General features: G+C 40.4%; 1 pseudogene; it reads right to left on the reverse strand.

Moving 5' to 3' along the window:
* Nucleotides 1–521: 521 nt before the first annotated feature.
* On the reverse strand, nucleotides 522–2,488 carry LOC122752356 (annotated as a pseudogene).
* Nucleotides 2,489–26,336: the final 23,848 nt, after the last annotated feature.

Here is a 26,336-nt window from a genome sequence, read left to right on the forward strand (position 1 = left end):
ATCTTCGTGGAAGGAGAAGGAAGAGATTCAGAAAAGGGACTCAGGGCTACCACCATGCCCTACCCCTTCACAATTTGCCCAGGGCTATCCCTGTTGGAAGGGAAATGGTCTATAAACAAACTTCAAAAACAACGTTCTTTATGCTTGAATTACTTCTCTTTCTAATTCCATTCTCTATTAAAATGATAGCAAAAGAATGAAATGACTAAAAAGAAAAAACACTCTAAGTTCCTCAATTGAACACTCAGAGGCTGCAGTAGGCATACCTTACTTCTCTACTCCCCAGTACTGGGAAGCAGCTCTCCTTAAATACTATCTTATTCCCTGAAGAGCTGATTAAAATAAGAACTGCAGCCCCAAATCAAAAGGGCTATTGGGAATCTTGACTCCAAATTCTTTAGCTACATATTATGGTTGTGTTTATTCTGAGAACTCCCACATTTTGCATGATAACACTGGTCCTTGGGGAGCTCATTTGTCTGACCCCTAGGATAGCAGTTCCCAATCAGGCAGGTGGAGGACTACAGCTGCCTCATTTCCCTCTCTCTGGGTGAGCAGGTAGAAGGCAGTTTCCTCTGCTTGTAGAGGACAATCCACTTTTTCTTTTCTTTTTCTGCTACTGTTGTTTCTTCTATTTCTTGCTTCCCATTCCTCCACTCCTCTTCCTCCTGGTTTTTCTTCTCCATTTTTCTATTTGGTAATGACACAGGGGGAAGGGGGAGGTTGCTGTGGCAAGAAGAAAGAAGAATTTGACAGGCCCTATGTTGGGTGCCAGAAATATGTCCCAGGTGAAAGGTGGTGGGTTCTTAGGTATTCCTCAATAAAGAATTACACTCTTATTTTTTCCAACCAAAAATGGCTTGGAAGGTCAGAAGGAGGGAGCTGCTGTGGCAAGACAGGAGTGGAGCCTAACCCCATTATCACACTGACACAGATCCAGTCCCAGGAAGGCCTCACCAGAGAAAGAGACCCTCAGAGCCTCTGAATCAGCTGAGGCGCCAGTGTCATCTGGAACTAAACTCACAGTCTGGTGAGAGGGCTGAGCCCTTGTCAGGGGGGAGATTACAGGGGTCTATGCTGGTGCTGTGACAGAACTTGGGTTTTTCACCCCTGCTGGGAACCAGGAGGTAGGCTTCAGTAGCAGTGGCCTAGGTGGGGGAAGGGCACAGGCTCGTCAGAACTGACAACCACAGCACATAAAGTTTTGCTGTCTAGTTGATTAGCAAGTTGGCCTGGGGTTAACTATGGACAAGGGAACAGGCCAGGCAAGTGAAGAACCTGCCCCTCCTTAAATCATACCACCTGGGACCCCCTGAAGCTTGGGACAGTGCAGCCTGGAAACAGCGCACCACTTTAAGGAGCTAAAAGTAAGGCAAGATGAGCAGACAGAGAAAGGTGAGGATTGTAGAAAGTTTCTTTAGTGACAAGGAAGATCTAGATGCCCCCTCAGAGAAAGATGGCAATGTCAGGGCCCCTATATCTAAAGCTTCCAAGAAAAATACAAATTGGTCTCAGGCCATAGAGGTGTTCAAAAAGGACTTTGAAGATAAAGTCAGAGAGGTGGAGGAAAAAATGGAAAGAGAAATGAGGGTGATGCAGGAAAGACATGAGAAAAAAGTCAACAGCTTGAAAAGCCAAATGGAAAAGGTGATACAAAAGCTCTCTGATGAAAATAATTGCCTGAGAATTAGGATTGAACAAATGGAAGCTAGTGATTTTATGAAAAACCAAGACCCAATAAAGCAAATCCAAATGAATAAAAAAATAGAGGGCAATATGAAATATCTCCTTGGAAAAACTGCTGACCTGGAAAATAGATCCAGGAGAGAAGAATTACACTCTCACATACAGTCCATTTAGAATTAAAGTAGTCCTTTATTTGGCACTAGGTAACATGACTGAGAAGAGTCAGAAACAGCCTCTTAGGGAGGAAAAATAGTTTGAAAGAATTACCTCCCTGACAGTGGGAAGGGCAAGGCTTTTTATAGATGGGACGGACCACTTGAAAACTGGAAAGTTTCCTTTTGCGGTAGGGTGGGGAAAGCTTGGATACTTGTCATATTGCTGAGAGTTGAGGGGGATTTTTTTTAATGGGAGAGCCAGGGAAATGGTTAACAACTGGTGGGGTACCAGTTTGTAATGGGTTCTGCAGTTAGGGCAACATTGTGTCTCACCTTTGTGAAGCCAGAACCAGATGACTGTTGTCTTCTTCACAGATACAGCCCACTATTCACTTGTCAGTGATGGAAGGGACCAGGTTTGGCTCCTCCTTAGTCCCTGGAGCTGCCTTTGGGGCTAACATATTGTAGGGATCCAAATTATTCTTTGCAGACATCATAGTTTCTCTCTCCAAACCAATAGCCTGCTCTTCATCAGAAGGGATGCCTCCTCCGCTTGCCATGGAGTGAGCAGCAGCCTGAGCCAGGCAAGAGGCCCTCAAGGCCTGGACCACCACCACCCTGGCACCCCACAGTAACCTTGAAGCCATCACAACTGAGATAGCTATGAGCAGTTGTTGCAGCAGCACTTCCAGAATGGGGCCTCAGGGAAAGGCCAAGGGGATTTTTTTTAAATGATGGTCCTAACCTTCGGGGTTATCTCTGTCTCCTGGATCCAGCTAGGTTTGTAGACAAACCCAAAAAACATTCCTGCTATTAATCTTTATCTCCCCTTTCTTCCTTGTCATGTCTGTCCTGATATCTGGTCATCTTTAAGTTTGCTTCTCACAGGAGAAGACCCATCTAATTGATTCAAAGCCCATGTCATTCTAAGCCTATGTCAATAACTTTATATGGTTGAAGTTTTTTTTCACTGATATTCAAAATCACATTGCCTGGCATATAATATGTGTTTAATAAATTTATTCTTGTTGATTGATGGGGGCAGCTAGGTGGCACAGTAGATAGAGCACTGGTCCTGGAGTCAGGAGGACCTGAGTTCAAATCTCACCTCAATCACTTACTAGCGTGTGACCCTAGGCAAGTCACTTAACCCCAATTGCCCTAAAATATTCAGGGCCAGGGTCATCTAGGTGGTACAGTGGATAAAGCACCAGCCCTGAATTCAGGAAGGCCTGAGTTCAAATCTGACCTCAGACACTTGATACTTACTATCTGTGTGACCCTGGACAAGTCACTTAATCCCCATTGCCCCACAAAAATACACACACACACACACAAATATCCCGGGCTATCTCTAGTCATCCTTATATATATCTAGCCACTGAACCTAGATGACTCTGGAGGAGAGAGTGAGGTTGGTGACTTTCACCACCCTCCCTCACTTAAATCCAATTTACTGCAAGCCATGACATCACCCTATGATCCTCTTTGAGAACAAAGGACAAACAGCAACAACATTCTTGTTGATTGCACAAAAAGCATACTGGATTGGGAGTCAAGTTATCAAGTCTCCAAATAAATCAAAGCAATGAGTTGAGGAATAAAATGTCTTTAATAGAGATAACAGGGTAGGGGGCAGCTAGGTGACACAGCGGATAAAGCATAAGCTTTGGATTCAGAAGGATCTGAGTTCAAATCTAGCCTCAGGCACTTGACACTAGCTGTGTGATCTTTGGCAAGTCACTTAACCCTTATTGCTCCCCCCCCCCAAAAAAAAAAAAAGCATGGAGAGGGCCTCCATGAAATAATGAAGAGAAAAATAAGCAGAACTAGGAGAATATGATATACAGTAATAGCAGTATTATTTTAAGAATAACTATTATAAATACCCAAATTTACCACAAAAAATCCTATGAAGAAAGATGTTGTTTGAATCCAGAAAAAGAACTGACATATATGTGTCTAATGGTATCCATCTAGATTTTGGGGGAGGAGAAGGGGAAAAAAAAAGAAAGTTACATGTTACATATTTGAAAGGAATACTAAGTTGTATGTAATAAATCTGCAATTTCAGATGCAATCCTCTATGTTTTCACCCACTTTGTTATGAAATGCTTGTTTTATTTCTTAAATTAAGAATAAAATAAATAAATTGGTTTTTTAAAAGGAATAGTTACTTCAAAGATATAGTAAGAAAGAGGCAGCAACCCAGCCAAAAGTCTCTCAACATTCCCCTCTAAACAACTAAAATAATGCCTCGAAATTAATTTTGGAGCAGCAGAGCCAACAAAAGATGAGAGTAAAACATTCTTCCAGTCCACTCACTCTCATCAGAATTGGTTCAAAGAGGGAATATGTACACACTTCTCTGGGTATAGAAATCTATCTTGGGGCAGCTAGGTGGCACAGTGGATAGAGCACTGGCCCTGGAGTCAGGAGTACCTGAGTTCAAATCCGGCCTCAGACACTTAACACTTACTAGCTGTGTGACCCTAGGCAAATCACTTAACCCCAATGCCTCACTAAAAAAAAAAAAATCTATCTTACCCAACAAGAAAGTAAAAGGGGAGAGAGGAATAAGAGAAAGTGATGAAAAGGAGAGTGGATTAAGGGAAGCAGTGATTAAAAGCAATGTAGACTTTTGAGGAAGGGCAGGGACAAAAAGAAGGATAAACAGAAGAAAATAGGACAGAAGAAAATACAGAGTTAGGAATAATAACAGTGAATGTGAATGGAATGAACTCACCCATAAAACTGAGGCATATAGCAGAATGCATTAGAAACCAGAACCCAACAATAGGTTGTTTACAAGAGACATACTTGAAACAGAAAGACAAATACAGAGTTAAAGTAAGGGGTTGGAGCAAAATCTATTGTGCTTCAGTTGATTAAAAAAAAAGTCAGGGGTAGCAGTCATAATCTCAGACAAAGCAAAAGCAAAAATAGACCCAATTAAAAGAGATAATCAAGGAAACTACATTTTGATAAAAGGTACCTTGGAGGTGCAGCTAGGTGGCACAGTGGATAGAACACTGGCCCTGGAGTCAGGAGGACCTGAGTTCAAATCCATCCTCAGACACTTGACACTTACTAGCTGTGTGACCCTGGGCAAGTCACTTAACCCCAGTTGCCTCAAACCAAAAAAAAAAAAAAAAAAAAGGTAGCTTGGAGATGAAATAATATCAGAAATTTTTATAGCAATTTTATCTGATAAAGGGATCATTTCTCAAACACATAGGGAACTAAGTCAGATTTATAAAAATAAGTGTCATTACCTAACTGATAAATGGTCAAAGGACATGAACAGGAATTTTTCAGAAGAAGGAACCACAGCTACCTTTAGTCATATGAAAAAGTGTTCCAAATCATTATTGATTAGAACAACCCAAATTGAAACAAACAGCTGTGAGGTACCACTTATCAGATTGACTAACCTGACAGAAAAAGAAAATGACAAACATTGGACAGGATGTGGGAAAATAGGTCTACTAATGCACTGTTGGTAGATTTGTGAACTGGTCTGTCCCTTCTGAAGAACAATTTGTAATGATGCCCAAAGGGCTATAAAATTATGCATACCGTTTGACCCAGCAATACCAATACTAGGTCTGTATCCCAAAGAGATCAAAGGAAATGGAAAAGGACCTATATGTATAAAAATATTTATGGCAGCATTTTTTTTTTTGGTGGCAAGAATTAGAAACTGAGGGGATTTCCATCAATTGGGGAACGGCTAAAAAAGTTGTCATATGAGGCAGCTATGTGGCACAGTGGACAGAGCACCAGCCCTGGATTCAGGAGGACCTGAGTTCAAATCCAGTCTCAGACACTTGACACTTACTAGCTGTGTGACCCTGGGCAAGGCACTTAACCTCAATTGCCTCACAAAAAAAAAAAGAAAGAAAGAAAAGAAAAGAAAAGAAATTTTTTAAAAAGTTGTGGTATGGGGCAGCTAGGTGGCGCAGTAGATAGAGCACCAGCCCTGGATTCAGGAGGACCCGAGTTCAAATCTGGCCTCAGACACTTAACACTTACTGGCTGTGTGACCCTGGGCAAGCCACTTAACCCCAATTGCCTCACAAAAAAACCAACCAAACAAAAAAAAGTTGTGGTATATGAATGTAATAGAATACTATTGTGCTATAAAAAATGATGAGCAGACTGATTTCAGAAGAACCTGGAAAGACTTACATGAACTGATGCTGAGTAAAGTGAGGAAAACCAGAACATTGTACACAATGACAGCAACATTGTACAATGATTAACTATGATGGATTTAGCTCTTCTCAGCAATGCAATGATCCAAGACAATTCCAAAAGACTTACAATGGAAAATGCTCTCTATATCCAGGAAAAGAACTATAGAGTCTGAATGCAGATCAAAGCATACTATTTTCACTTTTTTGTTGTTGCTTTTTGTTTCTTGTTTTTTCTTTCTTGTGGTTTTTCCCTTTTGTTCTGATTCTTCTTTCACAACTTGACTAAAGTGGAAATATGTGTAACAAAATTGTACTGTATGACCTATGTCAGATTGCTTGGGAAGAGGGAAGGGAGTGAGGGAAAAGAATTTGGAACTCAAAATCTTACAAAAATGAATGCTGAAAACTATATTTACTTGTAATTGAAAAAAAAATTCTATTAAGATTTTTAAAATGATGAGCAGGATGGTTACAGAAAAACCTGGGAAAATTTATGGGAATCGATGCAGACTGAAATGAGCAGACCAGGAAATCATTGTACGTAGTAACAGCTGGGAAGAGGGAAGGGAGTGAGGGAAAAGAATTTGGAACTCAAAATCTTACAAAAATGAATGCTGAAAACTATATTTACTTGTAATTGAAAAAAAAATTCTATTAAGATTTTTAAAATGATGAGCAGGATGGTTACAGAAAAACCTGGGAAAATTTATGGGAATCGATGCAGACTGAAATGAGCAGACCAGGAAATCATTGTACGTAGTAACAGCAATATTATAATGATGCTCAACTGTAAAAGACTTAGCTGCTCTGATCAAGGCAATGATCCAACACAATTCTGAAGGATTCATGATAAAAAAAATGCTACCCACCTCCAGAGAGAAGTGACAAATTCTGAATGCAAATTGAAGTATATACTTTTTTGCTTTATTTTTCTTGAGTTTTTGGCAATATGGCTAATATGGAAATATTTTTCATGATTCCACATATATAATTGATATCGTATTACTTGCCTTCTCAATGAGTGTTCTTGTTTGTCCTTCATTCTTGAAAAGGACCATGACTTCGGGGTGATATCATGATTTGCACTGAATTGGATTTGAGGGAGGGAGAGCTGTGCAAGGTCCCAACCTCACTCTCTCTTCTAGAGCCATTTGGGTCCAGTGGCATGATATAGATCAGGACAACTGGAGATGGTCCCAGATGTTTTAAGGCAATTGGGATTAAGTGACTTGCTCAGGGTAACACAGCTAGTAAGTGTCCAAAGTGAGATTTGAACTCAGGTCCTCATGTTTTCAGGGCCAGTGCTCTATCCTCTGTACCACCTAGTTTCCCCAATGAGTGAGGTAGGTACTAGAGGGAGTAAAAGTATTTATAATGCAACATTAAAAAAACCTGTTAAAAATAAATTAAAAACAAAAAAGTTCATTTAAAAAGCCAAAGATGTATGAAGAGCAAATACATAAACATTTCTCCTAATGCCTCAAGTGCATAATCCCCATTAAACCAATGGTAGTGGCATATTGACATGTTGTTGTTGTTGAGTCATTTTTCAGTCATGTCAACTTTTTCATGACTCCATTTGGGGTTGTCTTGTCAAAGATACCGGAGTGGCTTGCCATTTCCTTCTCTGGCTCATTTTGCAGATGAGGAAACTAAGGTAAACTGGCTTAAGTGACTTGCCCAAGGTCACACAGCCAGTAAGTATCTGAGGCCAGATTTGAACTCAGAAAGATGTCTTCCTGACCCCAGGCCCAGCATTTTATGCACTTAGCTTCAAGACCAATGCTTTATCCACTGCTACCTAGCTGCCAGTATTTTGACTTAGAAAACCACAAATTAACATTATCTGTGTCATATTTTATTTTTATTTATTTTGTTAAAGATTTCCCAATTACAATTTAATCTGTTTTAAGCCTAACTAAGGAATTGTGCCAGCTGCAGTGCTTGAGCAGTAAATTTGACATTTCTGCCCTAGCACACTCTGGTCTCTGAACAGAGAAGGAAGATTAGATTCACATCTTTACTTAGTTCATATATAGTATTAGTCTCACCAAGTCTCAAGTCCTAAGACTGCCTGGGATTTCATCCTGTGACCCTGAATTCTTAGGTCTTCCCTGATGAATTGGCAGCATCATCCACTCTAAAATCCTGATCTCCAAGGTCTCCATGGCTTGAGCTCCCCTAGTCCAAGACTCCCTTCCCTCTATTTAGAACTGAAGGGACAAATGAAAGAAGACCAAAACTCAAAATCCATTTCTCAGAGCCATAGGATCTTAACCGTTCCAGCTTACAGCATTGTGCCTGTGCTATGAATGAATGAGTCTGTCATCTCAGGAGACCACTGGAAAGACAGTGACTGATCCTCAGGTAGAATTTAAAATGCAGGCAGTCCTAACTACACAACCAATGGAAAGAGGCTACTTCCAACTACCTGGTAAACTAACAAAGAATGTCTTTGCCCCGTGTGAGTCCCTACTGTCTCCCACATAAGTACCACCTTTTTAGGTGATGAGGGCACATAGCAAAACCTCATTGCAAAAAAACCCCCAAAAAACAAAAAACCTCATTACATCTTTCTGTAGTGACCAAGAACTGGAAAATAAGGGAGTTTCTATCCACTGGAAAATGGTTCAACAAATTGTGGTACATGGATATAATAGAATACTACTATGCCATAAGATATTACTAAAGGGATTGCTTTAGAAAAAACTAGGAAGACTTATACAAACTGATGCAGATTTGGAACAGAACTGGGAGAACAATTTATACAATGACAACATCATAAAAATTTTGAAAGACTTAAAAACTCTGATGAATAAAATGACCACACATTATTCCAGTGGACTAAAGATGAACCATACTGCCCACCTTCAAGTAGGATGTGATGGATAGAATATACAGAATAAGACATACATCTTGGTACATGCTAACACAGGAATGTGTTTTATTTAATTTTGTATATTTGTTACAAGGACTTTTTTCTTTTTTCCATTGGGAAGTAGATGGGAGGAAGAGAAAATCAATGCTTGTTATTTGAAAATAAAAAATAAATTAATTTTTAATGGAGTGAAGAGACTAGGGTTAAAAATCCAGCTCTGCTATTTATATGACTAGGTAATGAAAAGTTATTTACTCTATCACATTGAGCCTCAATTTACCCATCTATTAAATGGAGATATTACTTGTGCCACCTACCTCAGAGAGTTGTGGTGAGGAAGATGCTTTATAAACCTTTAAGTACTATACACATATGGGCCATTATTATCCAAATTTGGATGCCAACCTGAAGAGCTGCTGACTGTTCAGCCTTCACTCTTGTTTCTGGGTTTAAATTCTCTCCCTGACCCTAACTAGCTACTCAGATGACCCTGGCAAAGCCTCTTAATCTTTCTGAGGTCCAAGCAACTTACTAAGACAGAGGTTCTTAACTTTTTTATGTGCCATGGATCCCTTTGGCAGCCTGGTAAAGCCTAGATACCATCTCAGAATAATGTTAATTTGTCTACATTGGCAATTGAAGGAAATGCTAATTTTCAGTCAGAGATTACTGAAAAAAGATGTCATTCTTTTCCCATCTAAATTAATGAATCCCTTGAAACCAGGCTCTTAAGAACCTTGAAGAAAAGGTTCAAAGACTAAATTATAGAGGAATCGCATCGATGGGAATTCATAGATTCTTTAGAATCAATAGGAAAGAAATAGAACTTCGATCAGAGCCCAGAGGAGTTTGCCCTTTAGAGAGTAAATGAGTGAGTGGATATGATTTGGTATTCTTCCCCGGGTAGAGCTTTAGTTGGGGGACACCAGAATTTATTTCTTACCTCAATACTTCTTTTCTGTTCACTGTTACTTTGGCTCCTACACCCTCAGCTGATGAGTTGATGTGCCTGGTCAATTTTCGAGGATGGCCCTCCTTCACTATTTTACTGCAGTTCTCCTGAACTTCCAGTAGGTGGCAGTTGTCTCATTATGGTCCCATCCTCTCAAATTTCTACTTTGCACAGCTCAGCTCAGTCAGTCAGTCAATAACCATTTGATGAGTGTCAGCTATATGCCAGGCAGTCGGCTAAGTACTGGAGATACAAATGACAGTCTCTGTTCTCAAGTAGCTCACAGTCTAATGGGGAAGGGAAATTGGAACTAAACAACAGAGGGAATCAGACAAGGCTTCCTGTTAAAGGAAGACAGAGATGAAGAGAGAGAGAATTCTAGGCATGAGAAACAGACAGAGAAAATGCCCAGAGCTGGGAGATGGAAGTTCACCTCTGCTCCACCTAGTCAGGGTCACTGTTCTCCCTAATTTGGCACCTCTGGGTTTTTGGAGTTTTTTGTTTTTTGTTTTGGGGGGTTTGGTTTTGGTTTGGTTTTAGTGAGGCAATTGGGGTTAAGTGACTTGCCCAGAGTCACACAGCTAGTAAGTGTTAAGTGTCTGAGGCCAGATTTGAACTCAGATACTCCTGACTCCAGGGCCGGTGTTCTATCTACTGCGCCACCTAGCTTCCCCGGCATCTCTGTTTTTGATCTTATGGCTTTCTATATTTCAGTTCTCCTCTGATAGATGGTATTCACATAATTTCCCAAGGGAGCAACTCTCCAACCTGAACTATATTAGAAGTCTGAGACAGTGTCCTTCACAGCTCAAAGAAAACCCTACGCTTCCAATATTCTCAAGATTTCTTTTATACACAATCCCCCACATCATGACATAGTATTCTTCTTGAGGGATCATGGGAACCTCTTCCACTTGTGCCATGCAAGCAAATCATTGTCTCCAATCCCATCCTGGTTTATGACAAATCACTGACAGCAGCATCCTTTATCCTCATGTCTGGAAAGTGTATGTCTGTCTTAACATGTCTTGCTGGATCCCAGGGTTTGAAGAAACACCCCAACTTATCCCTCAACCCTCCTATTTCCCATAGGGGAGCTGAATTGAGTTATTTGAATAACCTGAGACTTTTTTCCAGAACATCTAGAAGGAAGCAGCTTAATCCCCCCAGAGAAAACCATACACCAGGAAGGAGAGATTTGTTGTCTTTGCTCCATAAAATATAGTCAATTTTATATCTCTGTGTGATGTTATTCAGTGATGTCTTGCCCAATGTTTTCCAATTCTCTTCTTGAAGTATTCATCACATATATGAATGAGGTTTCTAAGTAATCTACAAACTCTCAGCTCCATTCATTTCTTTAATCTAAACCCATTTTTCCAGCATATTTTTCTCTGCCAACCTCCACATCATGATGAGGCATCAAAGTAGGTCATTTGTGTGCGATATGGTAAGCAACTACATTAAATACATAATCTCTGTGTGTGATCCTAGGCAAGTCTCTTAATCTTTCTGTGTCTCAGTTTCCTAAGCTATAAAATGGGGATATTAATACCAGCTAGGGTTACTGTGAGAATAAAACAGTATAAAATTGTTAAGTGCTTTGCAAAACTTAAAGAGCTATATAAATTCTAGTTTTTATATATAATATATATGTATGCATATGATTGTGGGTGTGTGATGCTAGGTAGGAAGGTTAAATAGGTGACTAGAGAGAAACAGATAAATATTATAACTATGGATAACAATAAGTTGTATTTACATGGTGCTTCATTTTCCTCACAACAATCATGTGATCTAGGCAGCTTATTCTACCCACTTTACAGAAGAAACAGAAGAACAGAAAGGTTAATTGCTGTTTAACCTGACTCAAAAGTATTGTAAGGCAGGATTTAAACTCAGGTCTTATGACTCCAGATTCAGCACTTTTCCCATTATACCAAAAGTAAAATAGGAAGTTGTAAGTTTTTTGTACTAACAAATTGTGAATTTAGAATAAAATAAAAGTGAATATTTCATTATAGTATGTCCAGCAGTCCAACCTTTAGGTCTTCCTTCAGTGGAAAAAAAGAACATAGTCAAGGGTTTAAGAGTAAGTCAGGAAATTGTACAAATAATCAGATCTGTATCCTGTCTCTCTGGCTTCCCTTTCTTTGGGTTCCACTGGAGACAGTCCCAAATCAGAAAGAAAACACCCAGAGGCAACTAGGTGGTGCAGTACATGACCTGAGTTCAAATCTAAACTCAGACACTTGACACTAACTAGCTGTGTGACCCCGGGCAAGTCACTTTACCCTCATTAAACCAAAACAAAATAAAACACTGGAGCCCTATGTGCTGCTGGTCTAGAATGTGTCCAGTCTCTTCTAGATATGGGAATGACACATAAAAATGCTTTTTCCTCACTCCTGTGGGGACTGGGGGGTGAGGGGTGGGGGGGAGGTGAAAGCATACAGGCTTTTGTTCAAAATATAAAAGGATTCTTTTAGGAGACAAATGGGAAGAAAGTTGAAACAATATAAATTCCTTTCATCATCTTCAGTAGTCTTCCCACTAGTTCTTTGTAACTAAAGGAGCTTACTATTGAGAGGCAGAAAAGCAGAGAAAGACAAGTAAACACACACACACACACACACACACACACACACACATACACACAAAGATTAAGAAAAAGAAGGGAAAAAAGCTAGAAGTATCTGGTCGATTTCCTCAATTTTGGACCTTTCTCTGTGGTATTTTAAAAGTATTACTGGGGCAGCTAGGTGGCGCAGTGGATAGAGAGCACTAGCCCTGGATTCAGGAGTACCTGAGTTCAAATCCAGCCTCAGACACTTGGCACTTACTAGCTGTGTGACCCTGGACAAGTCACTTAACCCCCATTTCCCTGCATAAAAAAAAGAAAGAGGGGCAGCTAGATGGCACAAGGGGCAGCTAGATGGCACAGTGGTTAAAGCACCGGCCCTGAATTCAGGAGTACCTGAGTTCAAATCCGGCCTCAGACACTTGACACTTACTAGCTGTGTGACCCTGGGCAAGTCACTTAACCCCCATTGCCCCGCAAAAAAAAAACAAAAAAAAAAGAAAGAAAGAAAGAAAAAAAGTATTACTAAGGAGCAGCTAGGTGGTGCAGTAGATAAAGCACTGGCCCTGGATTCAGGAGCACCTAAGTTCAAATCCATCCTCAGACACTTGACATGTACTATCTATGTGACCCTGAGCAAGTCACTTAACCCCAATTGCCTCACCAAAAAAGAAAAAAAAAAGTGTTACTAAAGTAGTGAATGGTAGAGGTTGAAGTGTACTATATGGGACCATCCCAGGAAGCATACATGCACCTGAGCTCCCTTAGAAAATTCTGAGGCCTCCAGATACACCACAACTCAGTATTTAGGTGAGTGAGAGATAACAAAATCCCTAGCTGCTCCTGGCTATGCGGGCCCCCAACACTGAAAGAACTTGGATTTAGGGCATGAAATGGCAAACTATGAGTAGTCCTTACATTTTTTTCCCTGCTTCATGACAGTAGGAAGAGGGGCAGGTTTCTGTGTGAGTGAGAGAGAGAGAGGGAGGGAGGGAGGGAGTGAGAGAGAGAGACAGAGAGAGAGATTGAGATTCCATCTATCTCTCTCTTCTTATTGACCATCCAGGTGGCATCATGTAACCAAGACTTCCAGGGATATTCAGGGAAAGGCTGGCCCCTTTTCATCCAAACATCATGGCAATCTCACCCATTTTAAGTTAGTGCAACAGGGTTCAACTAAGTGTGCCTGGGCCTCACACTGCCTCTTCTGCTTTTGTGTTTGTTTTTTTCTTGATCTTAGATGAATGAGATAGATGTATTCAGGTGTGGAGGCAACCTTCTGAATTCCAGAGGTCACCTGGGTTCAATGACTAGAACCAGGTGGTGGTAGGGGAAGCATTTGCTTCAAAGAGAATGGTCAGCAAGAAGAGGACTGGGCCTAAGTCTGGTCATTTTATCAGCAAATGTGTTATTTAGACAGTACAGAACCACAGTGAAATGTAAAATAGCTAATTAGTAATCCACAAACTACTTTATGTTCTGATGAGGTTTATGTCAGACTCCCAGGAGATCATAACAGCACTATAAGTTAAGTTAATTAATCCTGCTTTAAGTTTGTTTTTGTCAAATATGTACTTGTGGACACCATGCAAGATGAAAGAGTATGAGGAATCGATACAGCTCAGTTTCCCCTACAACTATTCCAACAGTGATCAAAGAATGCCTGATAGAATAGTAATAGAAAAATTTAAGGGGAAATTACAATAGGTCATCTTTCCAGCCCCAAGAGACCAAGAGATACAAAAATGTTCACTAGGGAATGAAAATGGAAGAATGTAGGAGGATTTATTATCTCACATAATCAGGGGCCCAAGAAGAATTTTTTTATACAAATGAAGAAAAGGTGAAAGAAGTGGGCATCATTTGAACATCACTTTGCATTGCTACATTACAAAGTGAGCAGAACCAGAACAATTTATATTAGAACAACATCATAAAAGCATACCATTTTAAAAGACATAAGAACTTTAATCAATGCAATGATATAACATATGATTCCAGAGGAATGATGATTTAGAATGCTACCCACCTCCTGACAGAAGTGATGGAGATTTTTGTACATGGTTAATGTGGGAATTTGTTTTACTTAACTATTCATATTTGTTACAGTGTTTTTCTTCAGTAGAGAGAGGCAGGAAGAAAAAGAGGGTAGACGCTTGTCAATTTTTTTTTTAATTAATTTAGGGGGGCGGCTAGGTGGTGCAGTGGATAAAGCACCGGCCCTGGATTCAGGAGTACCTGAGTTCAAATCCGGCCTCAGACACTTGACACTTACTAGCTGTGTGACCCTGGGCAAGTCACTTAACCCCCATTGCCCTGCCTAATAATAATAATAATAATAATAATAATTTAGGGGAAAAAAAAAACATGTGTTTTGAGATTTGCCCAGGATCACTTAAACTACTAAGAGTCTGGAATGGATTTGAAGTGGGTCTTTCTGACAGCACCTGCATAACCTAAAGATTCCTCATCTGTAAAATGAAGGAGTTGAGCTATATAGCCTCTAAGGTCCTTTCTAGATTTATATCAATAATGCTATTACTAGGGGGCAGCTAGGTGGCACAGTAGATAAAGTACTGGCCCTGGATTCAGGAGGACCTGAGTTCAAATCTGGCCTCAGACACTTGACACTTATTAGCTGTGTGACGCTGGGCAAGTCACTTAACCCTCATTGCCCTGCAAAGAAACATAATAATAATAATAATAATAATAATAATAATGCTATTATTACAACTCCAGGGATCTATCCACTTAGCCGGGTGACAACCTGTCTCTGTCAATGTCATGCATGCTGTGCTGGAGAGGCCCTGTAATTTCTCCCCCTGGGTAATATAAAGTCATTAATATGAATATAAAACATAGAAACTGAATCTAGAGAGAGACTCTCAGGCACAGATACTATGTGGCTTGGCTTTGGGAGGGAACAAAAACACTTGTCCTCCTGGTAGTGAATTTCTATGGATTGCATGGCTTCTAGGATTTTCTGACCAACTGCATCCTCAGCATTCCAATGCTGGTGCAGAATCAGCGGTAGAAATTTCCTATTTAAGCTGAAGCCTCCTCTTTGAAGAGGGCCGATGATAGAGTGATATCCTTTTATTATTATAAAAGCTTTATAAAGCCACAATAAAATCCAATGAGAATTGTACCAAGCAGGGTGACTTGAATAGGTGACTTCCCAGAGCCTAGCACAATCCCTTGCATTCAGAAAGTGATTAATATATGTTTATCTATTGGATTGATTTGAGCAGAATGGAACCTTTATCCTAACCCCAGTTTTCTCTTCTTCCTCTTTCTTGCTACCAAACTCTAAGGAATAGGATGAATTAGATATGAAAGGACCTGGTTCATCATCAATGTCAGTCAATACATCCCAAATGAGAAGGATTGTTCATGGCTTGAAAGCATCCAAAGCTGATGTTAGAGCCAAAAATAATAATTTTTTGCTCCTTGGGCAAAGAGCTATGGAGAAAGTGGAAAGTTTGCCTGAGGAGTGAATAGTCAGTGGGGAGTAAATATCCTGGGACTCTGGGAGATTTCTACACTACTGAAGGACTTGCCATTTCTGAGAAGGAAAGGAAAGTTAAGTGTACTAGTGTATACTGCTGTCAGTGTAGGTTCCAGTGAGAAGAAACTCCTTGGGACACCATAAGATATTTAAACTGCAGAAAAAAGAAGAAAAATCAAAAGGAATCATGCCCAAGATATGACTGCTGCTCTCATTACTACAGGGTTGGGCATAGGAGGAAACTCACCATGGGACAGTGTCATCATTGTCCTTTAAAATGTCCACCAGGGAGCGAAGCCCCAGTGGTCCCATCCTAGTTATGTTTCTGGCAATGTAAATAGAATATAGCAAGTAAATATGTAGGACTTCAATTTGATAATATGGTGCCTGGATAGGAGAGCCATTTTCAGACAAAGAAATCTTTTAGTCTCTCAGATCACACCACAAAGGTAACTGGTCCATTGTAAAGAACATTGAACCCGGTCTCAGAGCTTTTGTCACTTAATAACTGTGATTTTGAGCATATCCATTCACCTCCCTCCCTGAACCTCAGTTTCCACATTTGTCAATTGAGAGGATTGGACAAGATGACATCTAAGATCCCTTGCAGCTCTAGATGTAGTTTATGAGTGTGATCTACTTTGCCTACGAAAAAAAACAACCCTGAATATGATGTTTGTCCAGAGTTTGACAAGCTAGGCCAAGCAAAGAGGGCACATGGACTAATTTCAGTTGGCTCTTGGGCTGATTGTCACCATCAGGCCTAGAGAGTCAGGCCTGTACTGCTTCCCCACTTAACAGTTGGCAGATAGAGGTGACCTTTGAACAGCAGGGCTAGAAAAACAGAATCCAGTCATCAGCGTGCCTTCTTCCCTACCCCTCGCCCCACACCCCTATTGCACCTGTTCATAACACGTGACAAGGCAAAAGGAAAGGAACCTCTCAAAACCTAGGGACACTGTTTTTAAAAGGTTTCCAATGAAGTAAGCAATACACATAATGACTACAGTAACATAAATAAAAAGAACAATAAAATGAGGCCAAACTATGTACTTTTATAATCTTGGCCTTTAGAAGAGATGAGGAAATGTACTTCTCTCCTTTCTTTGGAGGGGTGGGAAAGAGGCAGGTAATCACCCTACCCATCAGATGGTGTCCCTGTGTTTGTTGGCTTGGCTTCCTTTTGCTTGGTTAAAAGGGAAGACTCATCAAGAATGGGGGTGAGGTAGGAAAGATATATATCCTGAAATGGCTATAATGTAAAAATTTTTTTAAATCAGTAAAACTTTTCTAAAGGGTTGTGCTAGTTAAATGATCTCACAAGTAAAAAATAATATGAGCAGCTACATGGCTCAGCAGATAGAGTGCCCGGGCCTGGAATCAGGAAGACATCTTCCCAAGTTCAAATTTGGCCTTAGACACTTAGTAGCTGTGTCACCCTAGGCAAGTCACTTAACTCTGTTTGCCTCAGTTTTCTCATCTATAAAATGAGCTTAAGAAGGAAATTAAAAACTACTCCAGTATCTTTGCCAAGAAAACCTCAAATGGGGTCACAAAGAGTCTGATGCTTTTGAAAATGGCTGAACAAAGGAGCATAAGTTTCTGTCAATAGCAAATTGAGAAATTCCTAGATTCAAGATCACAACATAAGACTCAAAAAATGTTAAATCTCATTGGATACTAAATATGACTATAAATTATTCCAAAGATAAATAAATTACTTAACTTACAAAGGTGTGGTTTGGGGTGGAGGTGGAGGAGAGAGAGGAAACTGGACCTGTGATTTTATTAGAATATGGAACTCTCATTAGTGGAAACACTCTCCATCAATGCAGATCTACACTCTCAGCTCCTTATACTTTTTGGGGGATGGGGCAATGAGGGTTAAGTGACTTGCCCAGGGTCACACAGCTAGTAAGTGTCAAGTATCTGAGACCAGATTTGAACTCAGGTCCTCCTGAATCCAGGGCTGGTGCTTTATCCACTGCCCCACCTAACTGTCCCCTGCTTCTTATCCTTTTAGAGAGTTGCCTGGGACAATGAGAGATGAAGTGACCTGCTGGAAGTCATAAACTAGTAGGACTTGAATAAATATCCTTCCTGACTTTGAATCCAGCTCTCTATAGACTACCCCATGCTGTCTTTAGTGAAATAAATACTTTAATCCTTTAAGTAAATTGTTTCTTCCAATCAGATCGTCTGAATTAGATTTAATTTTTCTTATTTCTGAAAACTGACCTATTATTGTCAATCACTGCTGTCATTTAGACTCCTCACTTGCTGTAGGTTTAACCTCCCCCCTCCCCCCTTGCACAAGATAACAGCATAATCATTGTTAGCTCACCTGCAAGTGAAGGAACTGAATAATAAAAGATAAATAGGCCTGCCAAATGGAAAATTCTGCTGTTGTTCCAGACAATAACTCATGAAGAGTCAACTCATTTTAATGTCTTCAGCCTTCACTTTTGTTGTGAGTTTTTTTCCCCCCTTCCAGAATTCTTAGGGACAGCTTAGGGATGTGGAAGGATTTCCACAGAGATCATATTTGCCCATCCCTTCCTGTTAAAGGTGCTGGGAAAATAGCAGATGTTCAGCTCTGTACAACCTATTTTTATGACTGTGTACAAACTAAATGAAATCTCCTCTGATCCTCCTCTGATCCAGGTCCTCAGATCTATATAAACCCATATACATACCCCCCCCCCAACATTAGCATGATTTTGAGTAGATGATACTGAACTAGGAGTCAGGTGACTCTGTTTTAGTTCAGACTCTAGACCTAAAGTTTCTTCTCTTATATTTGAAAAGATCAATGATTCCTTCCAGGTAATTATTGCATCTACTGGAGAAGATTGCAACCATTTCACTCCTGAGTTGTCATGAATAGTTATGGCAAAAGTAAAGCCAACACAATAGAACTTAACAAGTGGCAGTCATATAGCTTCCTTGTTGATCAGCAGTGTTGTCAAGACTTATAAGTGGCCACTCTGATTCAAGACATAGTCTCACCAAAACAAAACAAAGCAAAACTAAACTAAACTAAGGGCCACCTCAAGGAGGCACCAGGTTAATTCTTTAACTAAAATGAAACTAGACAAACCACTTTACTTCTCTGGGCCTCTGTTGCCTCATTTCAGAAACAGGAATATTTATCATAAGAGCTGGTTTTCTGGGAAGGTCTAAAAGATGGATAGAATGGGGTGCGTGAAATAAGTGATGTCAAAACAAGATATCAATAAAAATTGATATTTTTTATTTAAAAAGGGAAAATCATACCTGTTTTTTGGACCCCACAGGGTTGTTGAGATCAGATGAAATAATGGATGAGAAATAAATTTGAAAAATATAAAGTATTAAATACCAAGTATCAGTATCAAAAGTATCAAAAAAATTAAAAAGTATTAAGTATCACCTCCAAGCCAACATTCAATTATTAGGCACTTACTATATGCTAGGCACAGGGAATACAAAAAAAGACAATTTACATTCTAGTGGGGAAGATAACACATAATAGAAAGTTAACATGAGGTTGGGGGTGATGAGGTATCATGAAAGGACATGATGGAGAAAGTCAGGGAGGAAAGTTAATACAGTCTAGAAAGGAATAAAAACATGGGTGGCCTAAGTCTCCTCCTAAAAGTGGAGGTTCTGGGAGGAACCAGTCAATCAGAGGGAAGGGTTCAAGGGGCAAAGGGTAATCCAAATGTGTAAAATCCAAAGTTCCAGTGAGCTTCCAAGATGAAGAGATTTCTGGGGCATTGTAGACAAAATCTGGGAGGAGAGTCAGCCTGGTGAGGAGCCTCCCAAACCCTTTCCTGAGCCTCATATATTATTGGTGCTTTCCCCTCATGTTTTTCTATTTTTATTTTATTTATTTTATTTTTACTTTTAAAAAATGTTATTTGGAATATATTTTGAATATACCTGTACATGTATGCATTCTCTCCCTAGAAAGAATATAAGCTCCTCAAGGGTAGGGACTGGTTTACTTTTGTCTTTGTAACCCTGCCCCTAGAACAGTGACTGGAGTATTGTGGGGATTTGATAAATGTTTGCTGATTGCTTGTATCAGGAGCTCTGTGTGTTTAATGTCTTTCCTCTGCCATCTTGGCTCTGCCCCTTTCAAAAATAGAATTTCTTAATATATTTAGTTTTACCAAAAGGAGGCCTTAAAGATGCTTTCCTAACTTCCAGCATCTGTTGATTGGTTATACAACTGCAAAGAAATATAAGTGAGAACTGAATTCTTCCAAGTGATTGGACTAGAGACCCAACCAAATAAATGAGGTACAAGTCTTTCAAGTAATCATTATTAGGGGCAGCTAGGTGGCACAGTGGGTAAAACATCAACCCTGGATTCAGGAAGATGTGAGTTCAAATCTGTTCTCAGACACTTAACACTTACCAGCTGTGTGACCCTGGGAAAGTCACTTAACCTTCATTGCCCCACAAAAAAAAAAAAAGGAATAATATTGTTTCCCAAACCACCAGACCTGCTCATATCCCAACACCTCCCCACCCTCCACCAGACATCATTGATGTGAGAAATGTGATCCACCTTCCTTCTTCACTGAGTGAAGAAAGAATCTGCCTTCCTCACCACCACCACCACCACTAATTGCCGATCAACTGGCACCAACAGGCAGCAAGCATACCCTAGGAGAGTATAGAAGTATCACTCAGACTACTGGTCCTGCTTCTAAACCAGCCTTCACAGTCTTCATCCATGGAGGTAACTCCCATGGAGAAAAGGCCAGCTATCCCCACCAATTGCCAAAAACCTGCCACCCACAAGGCAGGCAAGTGACTCTACCTGAAGCAGCAAGGCACACCAAGGGAGAAAAAAGAAGCAGCATATGCCAGGAAGGCGAGGCCAACACCACAACCTTGACAACTATTCCCCCCTGTTGGTGACACCAAGGACCATTACTCCAAGAGCTTTTGGAATAGCAGTGCCTCTACCTTAGTACCCTCTGCCATCATTCTATGAAGAGTCTGGCATCTGCTCCTGACGGTGCCACAGGCATACCTATTAAAGACCCGGGGAAAAAAAAGTTGTCATCAAAGTCTTAGACACTGTCAAATGATTCAACATCAGAAACTGATCTGATTTTATCATTGGAAATGACATTAAAGAAAAGACATTACTATCTGGGTTGCCTCTGCACACTAAGAACCATGGGATCTTTCCATCTGACTTGGAGCTGAAACCTTCCTTATGTGAATATGGGCTCCTTGGAGAACCCTCTCAGTTTTCTATTTCTTATCTCCAGCATTTAGTAGAGTAATTTGTACATAGTAAGGAATTAATAAATACTTTATTCATTTGTTCTCAGAGCAAGAGTGGCAAGGAAATCACTAAGAGGCAGAAGCTGATTGCTAACTGTGTGACCCTGGGCAAGTCACTTGACCCTCATTACTCCACAAAAAAAAAAAAATTACTATAGGAAGGTTTTGGGGCAGCTAGGTGGTGCAGTGGATAAAGCACCATTCCTGGATTCAGGAGGACCTGAGTTCAAATCCAGCCTCACACACTTGACATTTACTAACTGTGTGACCCTGGGCAAGTCATGTAACCCTTATTGCCCCACAAAAAAAAAAAAAGTCAAAAGCTTAGATATTTTTAGTTTTATTAGGATTCTCATGCAGGGCTTGTCCCCAGCAAATATGTGCCCAGCCTCCCTTTTTTTCACTATTGCCCTACCCCTACAAAGCCCCCATTTTGATCATGTCTTCTGTTCACTCCCACTTCAGTTACCTAGTGCCCGCCTTCCTGGCTAATCCTGTTCTAAGGAAAGATTCGCAGACTTCTTATTTACACCACAGCATTAATCTAAGTCACTAGATTCCCTCTCCTCCAAGGATTTGTTTTTATCCCTTATCCTAATTATGGAATGAAATGTTTTGTCCTTAGTTAAAGGAATTTCAGGCATTCACAACAAGAGGATACAGAATCCTCATGTATCAGAACAAGCATAGAGGTTTATTTGGGAGGACAGCCCTTGCCAGCCCCACAAAATTATATCATGAAGTGAGGTAATTTATCTTTCCACAAGGTATTGTTCTCAAAAATCTCCAGTAGAATGTAAACTCCTTGAGGGAAGGGATTGTTTTTATTTTTCTCTTTGTGTCACCAATGCCTAAGAGAGCCAGCATGATGCAATGAAGCTGACTTCAGTGTCCAGAAGACCAGGGTTCAACATACTACATGTGATTTTGGGCAAGTCACTTAACCTTTTCCCACCCAGCTGAACTCCTTTGACTTCCCCATCATGCCCCTAGGGATTTCATCATTGGGAAACCTCATCATCTGCCCTAGAGTCAGCAGGACCAGGGTTCAAATCAAACCTCAGCCACTTACCCTGGACAAGTCACTTACCCTGATTACATCCAAAAAAGGGGGGAGAGGGGAAGTTGTCTAGGGCAAGGCTTCTTAAACTTTTTCCATTCATAACCCCTTTTCACCCAAGAAATTTTTACATGACACCCCCCCCCATATATAGGTATATAAAATAGGTATACATAACCTTTTAGTGTTGCCAAATTTTTTGTAACCTCCACATTCAGTTACCTGATGTCATATAGAGTCTCAACCTACAGTTTAGGAAGCTAGGGTCTATGGATAAAGCACCAGCCCTGGATTCAGGAAGATCTGAGTTCAAATCCAGCATCAGACAGTTGACACTTACTATCTGTGTGACCCTGGGCAAATCACTTAACCCTCATTGCCAAGAAGAAGAAGAAGAAGAAGAAGAAGAAGAAGAAGAAGAAGAAGAAGAAGAAGAAGAAGAAGAAGAAGAAGAAGAAGAAGAAGAAGAAGAAGAAGAAGAAGCAGCTGGGGTCTAGAACAATGAGAAGTTAAAGTGACTTGCCCAGGATCTCGGGTCTTGAACCTCCAATGCTAGCCTTTCATCTTCTGCTCCATGAAGCTTCTCACTTGGCACATAGAAAATGTTTATTGAATTGAAGTCTACTAAACTAAAACCACAGGTTTAATACATACACTATGATCTAAGTCTCTTGGCAGTCTTCCTTGGGCATCAGTGGGTCATTTTTCAAAATCTATAATAGCATTGTCAGCATGTGAGTAACTGCCCTCCCTCCCCCAGCCCGCACACCCAGGACTGTGTTATTGTCAGTAAGGTACACCTTTGTTTGAGGGAAAAAATGAAATCCCTAATGATGATACTTTACTTCTTCCTGTTTTGTTTCAAAGGGAATGGTAAGATACAAATATATCAGCAGGAAAGGAAAATGCGGTGAAACCACTTGGTGGATTTCTGTTTAAGTGAATGTAAATGTTGAAAAAGGAAGCTACTGCAACCTCAAAGGGAGAGCCCTACCCTTAAGATCTCTTAGGAAAAATTCAATAATTACATTTTTATTTAAGGAAAGAGCATTAAAGAAAATTGGTGGTTCAAATACAGTATGCAGTGAGAGTCAAAGAGGAAGAAGGCAAAGTAGCAGGCAAAATGGTAGATCCAGGATGTGCAGTCCATCTAGCAACAAGCTTTTATTAAGCACTTACTATTTATCAGGCATTTTATGTGGGGCTGATGGTACAAAGACAAAAATGAAAGAGTCTTTTCCCTCAAGGACCTGTGATTTCATTAGTGGAGGAAGCAATTTTCAAATTCTCAAACTTTTTGATCTCAGGATTTCTTTACACTCTTAAAAATTACTTTATATGGGTTAAAAATTGTTTATATGGGTTATATCTATCAATATTTACCATATTAAAATTTTTTATGGCTTAGGATTAATATGAAAATAATTTTGAACTCTTAGACCCCTAGGGATTTACAAATCATAGTTTAAGAACCACTGGTCAGGGGCAGCTAGGTGGCACAGTAGATAAAGCACCAACCCTGGATACAGGAGGATCTGAGTTCAAATCCGACCTCAGGCACAACACTTACCAGCCATGTGACCCTGGGAAAGTCACAATCCTCAGCACCCTAAAAAGAAAAAAAAAGTATGTTAAGAACCACTGGTCTAGGGAATTACTAGATGAGGAAACTCATTGATACAGGTCAGTACCTTCTTAGCAATTTACAATCTAAAGTGTTCCCTAGAACACTGACAGGTTAAATGTCCACTATATGCTAGGCACTATGCTAAGTGTTGAGCATACAAAGAGATGTAAATAACAGTACCTGTTCTCAAGGACTTCACAGTCTAATGGGAGAGACTCCAGGAAAAAAAAAGCTACATAGAATATGGAATTAATTAGAAATAATCCAAGAGTAGAGGCACTAGCATTAAGATGAATTGGGAGGGGGAAGCTAGGTGGTACAGTGGATAAAGTACCAGCCCTGGATTCAGGAGGACCTAAGTTCAAATCTGGCCTCAGACCCTTGACACTTACTAGCTGTGTGACCCTGGGCAAGTTATTTAACCCTCGTTGCCCCGCCCCCCCAAAAAAAATAATCAGGAAAGGTTTCTTGTAGGAGGTGAGATTTTAACTGTGACATGAAGGAAACTAGGGAATTCAGGAGGCAGAGGTGAAGAGGGAAAGAATTTCAGGTATGGAGAACAGCCAGTAAAAATGCTCAGCAAAAAGAAAGAATTCAAGTACTGTGGAGCCCCAGTCAGTATAGCACAAGATCTAGCAGCTTCTACATTAAAGGACTGTAGGGCATGGAATATGATATTTCAGAGGGCAAAGGAATTGGGATTACAACAAAGAATCACCTACCCAGCAAAACTGAGCATAATCTTTCAGTGGAAAAAATGGGATATTAATGAAAAATAGGACTTTCAGGTATTCGTGATGAAAAGACCTGTGAGAAAATGGGTAATTGTCTCCTCTCAAAGAGGATATAACAATCAATCATATTCCTCCTGACCTGTTTGCAGGACAAAGGTCTCAGATCCCCTCCACCTCCTCAGGCTAACAAAATCACATGGTTCAAGGAGCCCTGGTCTCAATAAGGACCACTCCTAAGTTGTGTCCATATAAGGAAGTATAAGGTCCACTCCTGAGTTATGCCCATACAAGGAAGAGGGGTGGGAATACTGCGTTCAGATTAGCTAGTTTTTTCGAGTAGGTTGTAACCCTTGAGTAATGGGACCAATGATGAAAAAGGGGAGGGCCCATTCATGTTAGGGACTAGGGTATAAAACAGGGCCTGCGAGCCCCCTTTCTTGGTACCCACTAGCTGCACACTAGGGTGCCTCCTCATGAGAAGGAAATAAAAGAGCCTTTACACATCGCTGCTGAGTTCCTGAGAATTATTGAGAAGAGGATAGTTTTTCCCTCACAAGACCTGAACTGAATGGCAAATTTGACTTTCAAATACAAGACCATAGAGAACCATAAAAAATTGGAGCTGGGGGACATACCTGGGATCATGCAGTGGGTGACAGTCTTGTGTCTGAGGCCAGGTTTTGGCTGGGATCCCCCTTGGTTCAGGGGTGATGCTTTGTCCACTGTGTCACCTTGCTGCCCCATGATGACATCTTTGGGGTTGAACTGAGGGGTGAGGGGAATGCACTGAGGAGGGGGAAGGGCAGTGGTGAAATCCTACATGAAAGAAACAGGAAAAGGCTTGTGGAATGGGGGAAGAGATGGGGGAGGAACAGGGCAGTAAATGAATTTTACACTCATCAGAAAAGGCTCAAAGACCTCAAACTCATCAGTTGCCTCAAGGAGGGATTAATATACACACCCAACTGGGTGGAGTAATATATTTAATCTGGGCAGTAAATGAGCCTAACACCCATCAGAATTGGCTCAAAGACCTCAATCTCATCAGAATTGGCTCAAGGAGGGAATAATGTACACATTCAATAGGGTGGAGTAATCTCTCTAACCCTGCAGGAAAATAGGAAGAGAAGGTGATAAAGAGAGAGGGACAAAAGAAGGAAGGGCAGAGTGGGTGAGGGGACAGACAAAAGGAAATCCTTTTTTGAAGATGAATAGGATGAAAGAAGAGCGATAATAGAATAAATTTCATGGGGAAGGGAATAGGATGGAAGAGAAATAGTTAACAATAGTAATCATGAAAAAGAGAAAAGGGGGGAAATTGTACAAAAAAATATTTATAGCAACTCTTTGGTGGAGGCTAAGAATTGAGCATCAAGGGAATGTCCATCAATTGAGGAATGATGGAAGAAGCTGTGCCAAATGATTGTGGTGGAATGGTCTTGTGCTATAGGAAATGACAAACAGGATGATCTCAGAAAAACCTGGAAAGACTAATAAACATCAATATATTGTGAAGTGAGCAGAGCTGGGAGTACATTGTGCATAGTGACAGTAGTATTGTTCAATGAGCAATTGTGAATGACTTAACTATTCTCAGCAATGCAATGATCCAAGACAATCCCAAGGAACTAATGAGGAAGCTTACTATCCACCCTCATAGAAAGAAT

The sequence above is a fragment of the Dromiciops gliroides genome, chromosome 1 (assembly GCF_019393635.1).
Source record: "Dromiciops gliroides isolate mDroGli1 chromosome 1, mDroGli1.pri, whole genome shotgun sequence".
Classification (NCBI taxonomy): Eukaryota; Metazoa; Chordata; class Mammalia; order Microbiotheria; family Microbiotheriidae; genus Dromiciops; species Dromiciops gliroides.